The sequence below is a fragment of the Prionailurus viverrinus genome, chromosome B3, assembly GCF_022837055.1.
Source record: "Prionailurus viverrinus isolate Anna chromosome B3, UM_Priviv_1.0, whole genome shotgun sequence".
NCBI lineage: Eukaryota > Metazoa > Chordata > Mammalia > Carnivora > Felidae > Prionailurus > Prionailurus viverrinus.
In genome coordinates, this window is record NC_062566.1 from 27,852,275 (window position 1) to 27,869,227 (window position 16,953).

Consider the following 16,953-nt stretch of genomic DNA (forward strand, 5'->3'; position numbering starts at 1 on the left):
AAAGATAGTTAATGTCCATAGTCATATTTGCTATAAAATACATTTCTAGGATTTGCCAATATGTTGGTAATTCGATACATCCGTGTAAGTAAAGAGGATTTCCATTATAAGAATTTATTAACTTATCTGACACGTCTAACTACACAGAGTTCTCTTCATGAGAATCTCATTTTCCGATTCCTACAAATGGAAAAATCGAAGCAACTTGTTTTTGGATGCTGAATGTCTAGTTCTTCATTTCAATCTGAAAGAAGAAAAGGCAAAGAGGGCAGTAGAGGGCACACTAGTCTCAAAAGAGAGATGGCAGTTAGATCTTTATGGTAGAAAGATGAACTTTTTCTGCAGCTTATTAACAGCAAACAATTGATTATTTAACCATTATGGTCACTCATAAGCTCCAATTATGTCAGTGGATTTCCTCAGTTAAGAAGCCTATCAAGTTAGAATGTGTTAGGCTCCACTAATACTAATCCAGGGAACTGAAAATCTAGCAGTATACAAATCCTGCCTACACTGCCTGTCTACCTTGTAGTGTTAATCCACCAGAGCCAGGGAAGGCTGCTGGAAGAATCTGAGAAAACTCCTACTTTTAGAAAACAAAAGAAAATGTCCCTTATAAATAATGAACCCTCATAGAGTCTCTCTTCCTAAATCTGTATCTGGTGGAACCACAACTTCCAGAGAAATGGAGAGCCCGGGAAAACTGTGTGTTAATTCCTTGGCATTTTCATTTGAAAAAGAAAAAAAAAAAACATGCTGATTCTAAGAGTTTCATCATTAGTTAGTAGCTTTTATTTTTTTAGTGAAAAAAGGCAAACCATCTGTGATTTCTTAAAACTCAGAATTAGCAAAAAGAAATGTGTTCACTATCAGATCCTAAACATGTAGATACTGTAGTGTAAAACAGCAGTATACAAAGACCCTGGCACTCACACACATTGTTGGTGGAAAGTGCAAACTGGTACAACTCTTATGGAGGATGATTTGGCAATATCAGGATTACCAACACAGTACTCTCTAACCCAGCAACTCCAATCCTGGGAATTCATTTCACAGATCAATCTGCACACATGGGAAGTGATGCATGGACAAGGTTAAGCATTTCTGCATTTCTAACAGTACAAGACTGGAAGCAATTCAAGTATACATCAACAGTGGGCTGGTTCAATATGGTACTCTACAACAGAATACTATACAACTGTACAAAAATAATGCTCTATATCAGTGCTGTTCAGTAGAAATATAATTTGAGCCACATATGTAATTTTACATTTTCTAATAGCCACATTTTATAAGAAGTTGGTAAAATTTTAATATTTTAATTAACTTAATATGTCAAAACATGTCAACATGTAAACACTGTAAAACATTATGGCAGTGTAAAAAAAATGAAACTAAGTCTCTGAAACCCAGTGTGTTTTACACTTAACACCACATCTTAATTTGGATACTGCATTTTTGATGGCTGAAGTGAAAGGTCATTCTACCAAAATAATGTTTAATGGGAAAATAATTTACACTGCTTCCATTTTAAAATCTAAATTTAAATTTAAATTCTGGTTTTCATTTCACATTTCGAGTGTTCAGTAGCCACTTATGGCCAGTCTGTTGCTGCTTTCTCAGACAGTGTAGTTCTATGATACGTACCAATCTCTAAGCTATATTGTTCAGCAAAAAGCAAGTGACAGAACAGTGTCCACAATATAGTACATTTTGATAAGAAAATGAGGAAACAAAGTATATTCTTATTACTTGCTTATATTTACATTAAAAAGAAACTGGAAGGATTAGTATAGACTAAGAAAAAAAGCTATCTGTACAGAGTGGGAGTAACCAGTGCAGATGGGGGCAGGGGTTGGAGTAAGATTTTTTACTCTATGTCTTTTTTTGAAAAAATATTTATATTTTGGGAAAGTGCAAGTGGTGGAGGGGCAGAGAGAATGGGACAGAGGCTCTGAAGCAGGTTCTGCACTGACAGGCTGACAGCAGTGAGCCCGATATGGGGCTGAAACTCACAAACTGTGAGTTCATGACCTTAAGCCGAAGTTGGGCGCTCAACTGACTGAGCCACCCAGGTGCCCCTACTCTATGTCTTTTTATATTGCTTTGTGTTTTGAACTACATAAGCCTGTTCAGCATTTATGTGGGAATATCTGTGAAAACAAGGACACCCATTCCAATACGGCAAAAACTCAAGGAAGAGGTAGAAGACCTAAAGAAATGATAAATCCATGGGAACTCTGTACGATTTTTATAACTTTTCTGTAAATCCCAAACTATTCTAGAATGAAAAGCTGATTAAAAAAAAAAAAAAGAAAAAGAAATGAACAGCTCTTGGCCCTGCCCTGATCTCACCTGTTCCTGTCTCTAGTGCAGTTTGGGCTCTAAGGGACATTTTCACTGGACTGCTCCACAGATCTCTCCATGTAAGCTTGTCCAGCTGGATCTCGACAGTTGTCCTCTGCACACATTGCCATTCCTACACGGTGTTGCCTTAGTAAATGGCATCATGCACACCTGCCTGTCACCCAAATGATCACTGGGCATCATGCTTGACTCCTCCTTTCCTCACTCCTCCCTCAACACCAAGAAGTCCTCCAAGATCCTACCCCCAAACAGCTTCCTCACCCACCATTCTCCCCACGTACACTGCCACTGCTGCAGCAGGCCACCACCAGTTGTCCCCAGAATTGCCACACGATCCTTGGATCTGGTCCCCAGATCCCCTGGTCCCCTAGAAATTAGGTCCAGGCCTAGTTTCTCCATCTATTTGTGCTACTGCCAGAATAGTAATTTGTAAAACAAGCATCAGATGAAGTCATTCCCTTTCGATGCCACCGCCTCATCATCCCCTCCCTCACCACTTGCAAGAAGCACCTGCCAGATAGAGTTCAAATTCCTCAGTGCATGTAAATTTCTAACATTTGGCTTCTGCCTTTCATGTGTGATTATTTCCTTCAATTCTCATCTAAACGCTGTACCGGAGCCCATACAAAGCTCCCTGAAGTTCTGCAAATGCGCCATGCTCCTCACACCTGGATTTTGTTGTACAGCTCTCTTCTGAAATGGCTTCCTTTTTCATTGATTTTTGAAAATGCAGCTTTATCTCCACAATTCCCCGAGACTAAGTTGGCTGACCTCAGAATTCTGTGCTCTCAAAGGATCTTGTACTTACCTCATAAGTGGTTACATTTCATAGACTGAGGAGGAATCTCTGAGCAGGCAAGGCAGGTTCTAGAATGTGTCTCATTACCCCCTTGAGATCCCAGCAACTAGCACAATGTTTAGCAAATGGTACTGGATCCACCCCAGTTGCCGCTCCACTTAGGACTCTGTGCAGTGGCCATGTGGGGAAAAGTGGTGTCTCCTCCCTGACAGTGTCTCTCATTCGAGCCATGTTAGAGCCCTTCATAAAACCTGTCCAAACCATTTGCCTTAGAACTTTGTATATGTCTTCTCTCTGCCTCTCCCCCTGATGTTTTTTTCTAATTAACCTCCAATCATTATTCATTTCATCCCTAACCTCACTTGGGTCATGCTGTTAAGACTTTCTCATAGCACACACAGCACTGATCACAGTTGGTGTGTCTGTAGTGATTATTTGCTTTATGTCTATTTTTTCCCTCATTGTAAGCCCCATGCAGGCAGGGGCTATATTTGTTTTTTGCTCACTACTGGATACATACCACCCATAATAGTGTTTGACACTGGAAGATGCTTCAGCGAGTTTTCAGTGAATGAAAGAATGAAGCTCTTTCTTAAAATTAACAGAATATTTCATGCCAGTATTTCTTGGGAACAATGAAGCCCATACATTTATTACCTGTCCAATGATGCAGAACATCTTACTTTTATTTGACTCATACCAATCTTGTTGAAGATTCAAAAAGTGCTTTTTCATCCTAATGTTTTGGGCTTTAATAAAGAAGCCTGTGTACCTAACCACTTGCCATTCATATATTCCTAGATTTTAATAATGCATCTCCCTGTCTCTGAAAATCCACCTCTTTGAATCTCCTTTAAGGCTTATCCATCTGATAAATTCAGTTTAGCTCAACTGATAGCTCCTGTATGCAGCCTCTCCTGACTTTCTCAGATAGTTAAGTAAACCTGCTCTGTGCACCTACAGCACACTGTACCAGCTGCTACTAAAGACTCACCATCACTGAGCTCTACTACGGCTGGCTACTGTGCTATAGGTTAAAAAGACACAGAAGCTGCCTAAGGGCAGGGGAGAATGCATCAGAATCACCCAGGGAGCTGCTCCTCCTGGTGCTCAGGATACTGTTCCATCACCTGGTCAAAAACCACTGCCATAAGAAGCCACTGCTACCTGATGAGAGTCTGCCATATCCCTTTGAAGTGCTGGGTGGTGGAAAATGGTTAGGAATTAATAGCATAGGGTAAGAGGGGGAAAAAGAGAGGAGTACTCTAGGAAATGCAAAATTTACCACCGACGAAAGAATAGAGCCAAAACTAAGAAGTCATGTCTAAGATAGAGGCATGCAGAAGCTAAAGGGAATAAGACTTTCAAATAGAGAATGATCGACAGTGTCAGGTGATGCACAGGGATGGAGTGAAAATAAGGGCTATGAAGTCTGCACTGAATTCAGCAGGTGGGACTAGATGCTACTAGGTCTGTGTATGTGCCACTCTACCTCACTCTCCTTCTAGATCCCACTTTATTGCAAACTCCATGAGACCAAGAATTGTTTCATTCATCTTTGTATCTTGCGTGTCTATTGAATTAAAAAAGCGTGTCTATTGAATTAAAAAAGGAGTGCCAATCTCTGGCCCCCTCACCCCCGCCATGTCCTTTGATCATCCTGTAGCCTATTCCCTCCTGCTGTCCAGCTCCAGCACAGTCTCTCTGCAGTGGCACAAAGCCACATGATTCCAAGGGGCACCATACCACACTTTTGTATATATAAACAGAACCGCAAACTTTGATTTTCAAGTATTATAAATGACAAAGTTCATTTCTAGATTTTAGTTATCCACCTTCTCCTTGGCCTCCATTACCATAAATAATTAACAGTTACCAGAAAGGAAGCCAATCAAAAGAAAGTAAAAAGGAACTAATTAATGGAGAGGTCAGAGGTAGACAATGTGATATCCAAGAATGATGGCGGGGGGCGGGGGAGGGTGGGAACCTACACCTTCACCCTGACTAAACTGTTTCCCTTGCTGTTGATTCTATTACTGAACTAGTTTCCTCCCAGGTCTGAGCAGGCAAGCCATGAGGGCATCATGGGGGTCGTCGCATTTAGCTAAGTAAATTAGCTTTCAAACCATGCCAGATATGATCATAAGTGCTGTGAAGGAACAGCATTTTACTTTTATGGAAGTAACAATTAAAAAATGCTCACACCTGCTACAAATACTCTGATTCAGAGGAAAACAGCAGAGGAGAATATGGTTACAAAAATAACTCGATGACTAACCATTAGACAACCTACCTAGTCCTTAACCCCAGAATACCCAAAGGGCTTCTTGATGAATGTGAGGTGTTTAGGTGCCAGGTGATGTATTTAAAAACTAGATCCTGTCTTAAATTTCAGAGTTGTGTTTCTGACTCACTTTGCCTGGAGCTCAAGGTCTGTGAGGTTCAAGTTACATTGAAGATAGGAAAAAAATATCCATGATACAAGAGCCGCTACAAAATATGAAGATGACAATGTGCACAGAGAAGCAAGAAAAAGAACTGGGATCTTTAAAAATTAGTTTCTCGGGGGGCACCTGGGTGTCTCAGTCGGTTAAGTGTCCAACTTCAGCTCAGGTCACGATCTCGCGGTCCGCGGGTTCGAGCCCCGCGTCGGGCTCTGGGCTGATGGCTCAGAGCCTGGAGCCTGCTTCCGATTCTGTGTCTCCCTCTCTCTCTGCCCCTCCCCCGTTCATGCTCTGTCTCTGTCTCAAAAATAAATAAACGTTAAAAAAAATTTTTTTTTAAATTAATTTTTCGGGACACCTGGGTGGCTCAGTCGGTTAAGCATCTGACTTTGGCTCAGGTCATGATCTCACGGTCTGTGAGTTCGAGCCCCACCTCAGGCTCTGTGCTGACAGCTCAGAGCCTGGGGCCTCCTTCGGATTCTGTGTCTCCCTCTCTCTCTGCCCCTCCCTTGCTCATGCTCTGCCTCTCTCTGTCTCAAAAATAAATAAAAACATTAAAAAAAATTTTTAAATAAAAATTAATTTTTCAATAATCATAACCAATTACTTATTAAGCTAATAAAAGGGAAAAGATAAAAAACATCTGGTTTGAGGATTACAATTTTAAATTATTTTTTAATTTGGGGCACCTGGGAGGCTCAGTCGGTTAAGCATCTGACTTCAGCTCAGGTCATGATCTCACAGTCCATGAGTTTGAGCCTGCTGACAGCTCAGAGCCTGGAGCCTGCTTCAGAGTCTGTGTCTCCCTCTCTCTCTGCCCCTTGCCCCACTCGCGCTCTCTCTCTCTCTCTCTCAAAAATAAACAAACATTAAAAAATAATTTTTAATTCAAGTATAATTAACATACCATGCTACATTGGTTTCAGGTATACAATATGATTCAACAATTCTGTACATTACTCAGCGACTATCAAGATGAGGGTACTCTTAATCCTCTTCAACTATTTGCATCCCCCCATCTCCCCGTTGGCAGCCATCTGCTTGTTCTCCGTATTTAACAGTCTGTGTTTTTGTCTTTTCTTTCTTTGTTCATTAGTTTGTTTCTTAAATTTCACATGAGTGAAATCATTTGGTTTTTGTCTTTGTCTTATTTCACTTAGCATAATATTCTGCGGGTCCATCCATGTTGTTGCAAATAGGAAGATCTCATTCTTTTATGTGGCTGAGAAATATACCATTGTGTATATATATACCACTTCTTTATCCACTCACTTATTGATGGACACTTGGGCTGCTTCCATAACTTGGCTATTGTAAAGCCACAATAAACATAGGGGTGCACATATCCCTTCAAATTACTGTTTTCATATTCTTTGGGTAAATACCCAGTAGAGGAATTACTGGGTCTTATATTTTTAATTTTTTGAGAAATCTCCATACTATTTTTCACAGTGGCTGCACCAGTTTGCATTCCCACCAACACTGAACCAGGGTTCCTTTTTGTCCATATCCTTTTTTGTTTTTCTTTTGTTTTTGATTTTAGCTATTCTGATAGGTGTGCGGTGATACTTCACTGTAGTTTTGATTTGCATTTCCCTAATGATGAGTAATGCTGAGCATCTTTTCATGTGTCTATTGGCCATCTGTGTCTTCTTTGGAAAAATGTCTGTTCCTGCCTTCTACCCATTTTTAAATTGGATTATTTGGGGGGGGGGGGAGTTGGTATTGAGCTGTACACGTTCCTTATACATTTTGGATTCTAACCTCTTATCAGATATGTCTTTGCAAATATCTTCCCCTATTCCATAGGTTGCCTTTTAGTTTTGTTGACTGTTTTCTTTGCTGTGCAGAAGCTTTTTGTTTTGATGTAGTCCCAATAGTTTCATTTTGCTTTTGTTTCTCTGGCCAAAGGAGGCACATGCAGAAAAATGTTGTTATGGCCAATGTCAGATAAATTATTGCCTTTTCTCTCTTCTAGGATTTTTATGGTTTCAGGTCTCTCATTTAGGTCTTTAATCCATTTTGAGTTTATTTTTCTGTATGGTATAAGAAAGTTGTCCAGTTACACTCTTTTGCATGTAGCTGTCTAGTTTTCCCAGCACCATTTATTGAAGCTGATTTTTTTCCCAATGCATATTCTTGCCTCCTTTGTCCTAGATTAACTGACCATAAAAGCATGGGTTTATTTTTGGGCTTTCTATTCTGTTCCAATGATCTATGTGTCTATTTTTGTGCCAGTACTATACTATTTTGATTACTATAGCTTTGTACTGTACCATGAAATCTGGGATTGTGATACCTCCAGCTTTGTCCTTGTTCAAGATTGCTTTGGTTATTCAAGGCCTTTTGTGGTTCCATACAAATTAGGATTACTTCCTAGTTACGTGAAAAATGCTGTTGGTATTTTGATAGAGATTGCATTAAATCTGTAGATTGCTTTGACATTTTAACAGTATTTGTTCTCTGAATCCATGAGCATGGAATGTCTTCCCATTTGTCTGTGTCATCTTCAGTATCTTTCACCAATGTTTTATAGTTTTCAGAGTACAAGTCTTTCACCTCCTTGGTTAAAGTTTATTCCTGGGTAGTTTATTATTTTTGGTGCAATTACAAATGAGATTGTTTTCTTAGTTTCTCTTTCTGCTGTTTCATTATTAGTGTCTAGAAATACAATGGATTTATGTATATTAATTTTGTATCCTGCATCCTTACTGAGTTCATTTATCAGTTCTAGTAGGTTTTTTGGAGGAGTCTTTAGGGTTATCTATCTATCTATCTATCTATAGTGTCATGTCATCTGCAAATAGTGATACATTTACTTCATCCTTACCAATGTGGATGCTTTTTATTGCTTTTTCTTGTCTGACTGCTGTGGCTAGGACTTCCAGTACTATGTTGAATAAAAATATTGACAGTGTGCATCCTTGTCTTCTTGTTCCTAACCTTAGGGGCAAAGCTCTCAGTTTTTCACCATTGAGTATGATGTTAATTGTGGGTTTTTCATAGATGGCCTTTATTATGTGGAGGTATGTTCCCTCTAAACCTACTTTGTTGAGAGCTTTTATCATGAATGGATGTTATACTTTGTCAAATGCTTTTTCTGAATCTGCTGAAACGATCATATGGCTTTTATCCTCTTATTAACATGATGTATCATGTTGATTGATTTGTGAATATTGAACCACTCTTGCATCCTGGGAATAAATCCCACTTGACTGCGGCAAGTAATTTTTTTTTAATGTACTGTTGGGTTCAGTTTCCTAATATTTTGTTGAGGATTTTTGCATCCATGTTCATCAGAGATATTGGCCTGTACTTCATTTTCAGCAGTGTCTTTATCTGGTTTTGGTACCAGGGTAATGCTGGCCTCACAGAATGGCCTTTCTCTTATATTTTTTGGAATACTTTGAGAAGAATAGGTATTATCTCCTCTTTAAATGTTTGGTAGAATTCACCTGTGAAGCCATCTGGTCTTGGACTTTGGTCTGTTGGGAGTTTTTGGTTACTGATTCAATTTCATTGCTGGTAATTGGTGTGTTCAAATTTTCTATTCCTTCCTGATTCAATTTTGGAAGGTTATATGTTTCTAGGTATTTATCCATTTCTTCTAGGCTGTCCAATCTATTGACATATAATTTCTCATAATATTCTCATAATCCTTTGTATTTCTGTGGTGTTAGTTGTTATTTCTTCTCATTCCTTTCTGATATTGAGTCCTCTTTTTCTTTTTAATGACTGGCTAAAGGTTTATCAATTTTGTTGCTTTTTCAAAGAATCAGCACCTGGTCTACTGTTCCTACTGTTTTTTTGTCTACTCTTTTTTTATTTCCTTCCTTCTACTGGTTTTGGGTTTTGTTTTTTCTAGCTTCTTTAGGTGTAAGGTTAGGATATTAAAGATTTTTCTTGCTTTTTGAGGTAGGCCTATATTACTATAAACTTCCCTCTTAGAACCACTTTTACTGAATCCCAAAGATTTTGGACCATTGTGTTTTAATTTTCACTTGTCTCCATGTACTTTTTGATTTCTTCTTTGATTTCTTGGTTGACCCATTTATTATTTTATAGCATGTTACTTAACCCCACTGTATTTATGTTCTCTCCATATTTTTTTCTTGTGGTTTATTTCTAGTTTCATAGTGTTGTGGTTAGAAAAGATGCATAATATGACTTCAATCTTTTTGAATTTGTTGAGTCTTGTTTTGTGACCTAATAGGTAATTTATTCTGGAGAATTCTCCATGTGCACTTGAAAAGAATGTGTATTCCACTGTTTTAGGACAGAATGTTCTAAATATATCTTAGAACTATCTGGTCCAATGTGTCATTCAAAACCACCATTCCCTTGTTGATTTTCTGTTTGGATGATCTGTCCATTGATGTGAGGTGTTAGTGTCCCTTACTATTACTGTATTACTATTGATTGCTTCCTTTATGTTTAGGTATGTGGCTTTTTCCCATGTTGGGTGCATAATTGTTTACAATTACTATATCATGTTGAATCCCTTTATGATTATGCAGTGTCCTTGTCTCTTATTACAGTCCTTATTTTAAAGTCTATTTTGTCTGATATAAGTACTGCTACCCTGGTTTCTCTTCACTTACATTTGCATGATAAATGCCTTTCTATCACTTCACTTTTAGTCTGCAAGTGTATTTTAGGTCTCAAATGAGTCTGTTGTAGGTAGCATATAGATGGATCTTCCTTTTTTATCTATTCGGTTACACTGTATCGTTTGATTGGAGCATTTAGTCCATTTAAACTCAAAGTAATTATTGATAGGGGTACCTGAATGGCTCAGTTGGTTAAATGTCCGACTTAGGCTCAGGTTATGAACTCATGGCTAGTGAGTTTGAGGCCCCACATCGGGTTCTGTGCTGACAGCCTGGAGCCTGCTTCAGATTCTATCTCCATCTCTCTCTGCCCCTCCCTTACTCACACTCTCTCTCTCTCAAAAATAAACATTAAAAAATTAAATGTAATTATTGATACGTACATACTTATTGCCATTTTGTTATTTGTTCTGTAGTTGTTTTGTAATTTTTCTCTACTCCTTTCTTCTCTTGTTCTCCTCTTTCACAGTTTTGCTGCCTTTCTTTAGTGATATATGTAGATTCCTTTCTAATTTTTGCCTGCTATTGGTTTTCGATTTGTGTTTACCATTAGGTTTACATCTTATGCAAACAGGAGTCTATATTAAGTTGATGGTTGCTTAAGTTTGAACCCACTCTAAAAGTCTTACATTTTTACTCCTCTTCCTACTGCCTCCACATTTTAGGTATATGGTGTCATACTTCATGTCCTTTTATTTTGTGAATCCCCTAATTTTTATTGACATATTTAATTTTACTCGTTTTGTGCTTCCTACCTTTCTGACTCCTAATTATGGTCTTTCCTTTCCACTCAAAGAATCCCTTTTAACATATCTTGTAAGACTGGTTTAGTGGTGATGAATTCCTTCAATTTTGTTTGGGAAACTCTTGATCTCTCCTAGTCTAAAAGACAGCCTTGCTGGATAGATTCTTGGTTGCAGGATTTTTTTTTCTTTCAGTACTTTGAATAGATCATGCCACTCCCTTCTGGCCTGCAAAGTTTCTGTTGAAAAATCAGCTGATAGTCTTATGGGGCTTCCCTTGTATGTAACTGTTATCTTTTGCTGCTTTTAAAATTCTCTCTTTATCATTACTTTTTGCCATTTTAATTACTATGTGTCTTGTTGTGGACCTCTTTGGGTTGATTTTGTTAGGGGATCTCTGTTTCTCCTGGATCTGGACATCAGTTTCCTTCCCCAGACTTGAGAAATTTTCTTCAAATAAATTTTCTGCTCCATTTTCTCTCTTCTCCTTCTGGGATCCCTATAATAAGAATGTTATTATGCTTGATGGTGTCAGAGTTCCCTTAATATATTCTCATTTTTTATTACCCTTTTTTCTTTCTCTTGTTCAACTTGATTGCTTTCCATTACTGTGTCCTCCAGATTGCAGATCTGTTCTGCTTCCTCTAGTCTACTATTTATTCCATCTAGTGTAGTTTTAATTTCAGTTACTGAGTTCTGCATCTCTGATTCTTTTTTATGTTTTCTGTTTTTTTGTTGAGGGTCTCATTGAGGTCTTCCACTCTTTTCTTAAGTCCATTGAGTATCTTTATGACCATTACTTTAAATTCTCTATCAAGCATACTACTTATCTCCATTTTGTTTAACACTCTTGCTGTGATTTAAAAAAAAATTCTTTAATGTTCGTTTATTTCTGAGAGACAGAGAGAAACAGAGCATGAGCAGGGAAGGGGCAGAGAGGGAGGGAGACACAGAATCCAAAGCAGGCTCCAGGCTCTGAGCTGTCAGCACAAAGCCCAATGCAGGGCTCAAACTCACAAACTGCAAGATCATGACCTGAGCTGAAGTCAGACGCTTAACCAACTGAGCCACCCAGGTGCCCCAATCTCTTGCTGTGATTTTTGTCCTGTTCTTTCATTTGGGACATATTTCTCTGCCTCCTCATTTTGCCTAACTCTCTGTGTCTGTTTCTATGTGTTAGGAAAGTCAGCTATGTCTTCAGCTCTTGAAAGTAGTGGCATTGGGGGCCTGGCTGGCTTAGCTGGTGAAGCATGTGACTCTTGATCTCAGGGTTGTGAATTTAAGCTCCATACTGAGTGTGGAATTACTTAAAAATAAAATCTTTTTTTTTTTTTAATTTTTTTTTCAACGTTTATTTATTTTTGGGACAGAGAGAGACAGAGCATGAACGGGGGAGGGGCAGAGAGAGAGGGAGACACAGAATCGGAAACAGGCTCCAGGCTCCGAGCCATCAGCCCAGAGCCCGACGCGGGGCTCGAACTCACGGACCGCGAGATCGTGACCTGGCTGAAGTCGGACGCTTAACCGACTGCGCCACCCAGGCGCCCCAAAAATAAAATCTTAAAAAAAGAAGTAAGTAGTAGTTTTATGAAGAAGTCCTGTAGTGCCCTGCAGTGCAATGTTCCTTGTTCACCAGAAACTGGCACTGTAGGGGTGTCTCCTATATGTGTTGCATGGGTGTCCTACTGTTGTGGCTAAGCCACTTTTGCTTTTAGTCCAGTTGTCTTCAGTGGCTCTCTCTGCCTGTGTGGGGAGGGTTTGATCCCTGTGTTGTCAGTGGGCCAGTATGGGAGCACCTGGGGCCTGAGTTGGATCAGACCAAGCATCTTTCAGAGCTGTGGTCACAGTGAACTTCAGGCTACTCTTCCTGTGTTGTGCCCCAGGAAGCTTTCATTGATGGGCAGGGCCTACGGTCAGACCAGATGTCTTCCCAGCACACTACTGGGGCTATGAACTGGTATATGTGGTTATCTTCCTCTCTCTCCAGGGTAGGCGTCATTTTGGAGTGGTACTGGCCCTGTCAGGGCTGCTTATACTCTGCTCCACTTGTGGCACCACTTTGAACTTCTGCTGAGGGTGGGTTGGAGGCTCACAAAACATGGGGACAGGGTACACAGTGTTAGCAAAGTTTGCGCAGGTGGGCTATGAGAGGGGACCTGTAGCTGCTTTGGAGAACTGCTGAGGATGGGTTGGGGGGGGCAGGCCTGCAGAAGAGCAAGGGGACAGGGCATGCTATTAACAAACTATGTGGAGAGTGTTCATGCTACACTGGTCCCTTCATGTGTCCATGTATCTAGGCTGGGGTGAATAGGAGGGAAATGGCACCATTAGCTCTTGCTCTTAGAAAAGTCTCCTAAACATCTCTGTCCCTCCAACACGTTTTGAGATTGGTAAATAAATTTCCCTCCCATTTTATATCCCACCCAGGTGTTCTTCAAACTGCTGCTTCTATGCTATATTTCAGTGGAACTGTTCGTTGTGCTCTTTAAGGGTGAGGACTCAGTTTCCTAATGCCCTCTGAGTCTCCCAAGGTCCATCCTTGGGATTTTTTTTTTTTTTTTGGTGTCTTTATTTTTTTTTTTAATTTTTTTTTCAACGTTTTTATTTATTTTTGGGACAGAGAGAGACAGAGCATGAACGGGGGAGGGGCAGAGAGAGAGGGAGACACAGAATCGGAAACAGGCTCCAGGCTCTGAGCCATCAGCCCAGAGCCCGACACGGGGCTCGAACTCACGGACCGCGAGATCGTGACCTGGCTGAAGTCGGACGCTTAACCGACTGCGCCACCCAGGCGCCCCTTTTGGTGTTTAAAAAAAAATTTTTTTAAACAATTTTTTAATTTATTTATTTTGAGAGAGGCAGAAAGAGAGAGAACAAGCAGGGAGGGTCAGAAAGAGACAGAGAATCCCAAGCAGGCTCCACACTGCCAGCAAGGAACCTGACATGGGACTTGAACTCACAAACTATGAGGTCATGACCTGAGCCTAAATCAAGAGTCAGATGCTCAACTGAATAAGCCACCAGGCACCCCTTGCTTATTTTTAAAGTTCTAGGTGTTAAGCTCCATTGACTGTCAGAACTCACAAAATTAAGCCCCTCTGGATTTCAAAGCCAAACGTTATGGAAATTCATCTTCTCAGCACAGGTCCCTATCTATGCCCAGGGTCCCTGGTGTGGGGTCTGCTCCTCTCCCCTCTCTGTGCCAACAGCATCCCTCCCTCCCGCAGATAGTCTCACAGGTTAGTTTGGTTCCCAACTGTGTCCCCACCCTTCCTATCCTTTATGATGTGGCCTCTCTTCTCTACATTTAGCTATGGAGAATCTATTCTGCCAGACTTTGGGTCATTTTCTGGGTTGTTTACACCAATGTGGGTGTTATCTAGGCATTTCCATGGGACAAGGTGAGCTTAGGACCCTCCTACCCTGCCCTACATCTACTCCTGTAAGTCCCTCTATCTTCATTTGAGGAACCTCCATACTGTTTTCCATAATGCGTGCACCAATTTGCATTCCTTGATGATTAGATTTTTAACTTACATTTGAATGTGGATGTTTCCCCTACATTCAGAAATATACAATATTGTGCCTACAGAATAAATAATTGTCTTATTTGGAAGGAACTACTCCACACTTAGCATGAAGATAAACAAACCCCATATCATGTCTCAGACTGAGACAGTTCAAATGAACATGCCCATTCTGTAACTTACTTTAGAGTTATATTTTTCCTGATTTATAAGAGCTATAAACAGTTTGCTTTCATACTGAAACACAGGCTGTTTGGAAGGCATATAGCAAATAAAAACTAATGAACAATGTCAATAAAATAGGAGTTACTATATTTTGAAATCTTTAACATCTAAAAATCAAATATGCTATGAAGTGTCACAATTTGTTCCAAAAATATTAATGAAAAATCTATTATGTGCCAGGTCCTATGATTAGCACCAGGCATCAAAGTCAAATAACACATGACCCCTGCCCTCAGCGACTCATAGGGAAATCAAACAATCATTTAACAGTAACAATCAATGTGGTAAATCCCATGTTTCTGCAGAAGCACAGAAAAGAGGCATTAGATTACAAGGCCCAGAGGATATGGCTCTTGAATCAATTTTTTAAAAACTTCTATTTTGAAATAACTGATTTATTTTTAAGTCTGTAACGCGGATTTTCAGACATTCACAACACTAAACAGTAAAATAGTATAATGAACCATCATGCACTCATCTTTCAGTCTCAACAATTTTCATAACATGGCCAATCTTTTACACCCACACCCAATAACTCCCACTCCTCAGATTATTCTGAATCAATTCCAGATATTCTGTAATATTCTGTAAATATTTCAGAATACACCTCTAAAAGCTAAGGACTCTTCCTAAAACATAACCACAAAATGGTTATCATAACTTTAAAAATGAACAATTCCTTAATATCAAATATATTTGTCAATGTTCACATTTCTCTATTTTTTTTTTTTACAAGACTATTTTTAAGTAAACTCTACATTCAACATGGGGCTCAAACTCACAACCCCACTATCAAGAGTCGCATGCTGAGCCAGCCAGCCATCCTGATTTTTTTTGATTAGGGATCCAAATATCTTGTGGTAACTGGTACATTTCTTAAGTGTCTTTCAAACTGTTGGTTCTTCCTTTTATCTCTTTTGTTCCCTTACATTTTTTTGTTGAAGAAACTGGGTCATTAGTCCTCTAGATCAGGGATCAGTAATTTTTTTTCTGTGAAGGGCCAGTGAGGAAATATTTTAGGCTTTGTAGGCTTTATAGTCTCTGTTGCAGTTACTACTCTACCACTGTAGCATGAACGTGGCCACAGACAACACATAAACAAATGAACATGGCTGTGTTCCAACAAAACTTTATTTGTGGACACTGAACTTTGAATTTTATTTAATTTTCACATTTCATGATTTTTTCAACCATTTAAAAATGTAAAAACTATTCCTACTTCATAAGCCATGCAAAAACAGGCAATGGGCCATATCTGTCCCATGGTCCAAAGTTTGCCAAATCCTACTCTAGAGTTGTCCTCACTAAATTTTGCTATTGTATCCCTATGGTGTCTTTTAATACATGATTGTGATTTAATACGTGATTGTAATACGTAATTGTGATTGGTAAACTGGTGGACCAGTAAGCTTGGTCAGATTCAGTTTGGATTTTTTTTTCTTCAGATTTTGTGAGACTACCTCCTAGATGGCCATGTGTGATTCTGTAGGAATGTCTTCTCTTCCTTTTTGTGAATTAGCAGCCATTGACCATCCCTGCCCAGACCCACTAATTTCATCAGTGGTTGTAAAGTGATGTGTTAGTTTTCCATTCATTCTTCACTCATTTATGAACTGAAGTACATCAGCAAAGAGAAACTTTGCCTAATCAACTACTTTGTCACTCTAGGTAAAAACAGAAAAGGCAGGATAAATGCTTGCTTCTTTCATTTGTCAGCTTTCAAAATAATGAGATGGTTCCTTGGTATACTCCAATAATAACAATGAGGGGATTTTTTTTTTTTAAGTATCATTTGAAACTCACAAATTCAAATATATTTGCTGTTTCAATTCACTGAACATGTATCATAAGCTAGGCTGCCTCCCTGTTTCCTCCTGCACTGATGGTGATATCACACAGATCTTCAGCTGTCAGTGATTTAGCCTCCCCCATTCATATTTGGAGGGTCAAAGAAACGCCTAGTCACCTAGTTTTGTTGTAGATGTTATCCATGGGTCTTTGGCTTTGTAGTCATATTTGATCTATTTTTATAGGATGATTTGAGGAGATTCAAAAGCTAGGATGCAATTTCTGGCCAAGAAAGAGTAAGAGGGTCAAAAATTATACTCCTGCCATAAACAACTAGAAAACAGGACAAACTATTAGAAACAGCTATTTTCAGACAATGGGAAGTAGGTAGTACAGGACTGTGATACTTCATAATTGGATAACAAATGAACTAAGCTCTAAGCAAATGGA

The 16,953-nt window shown here is 39.3% G+C and overlaps 1 protein-coding gene across 2 annotated transcripts in view; it reads right to left on the reverse strand.

Moving 5' to 3' along the window:
- REC114 (REC114 meiotic recombination protein) overlaps positions 1-16,953 on the reverse strand; it is a 106,032-nt gene that overhangs the window by 17,219 nt on the left and 71,860 nt on the right. The gene's annotated exons all lie outside the window — the stretch shown is intronic.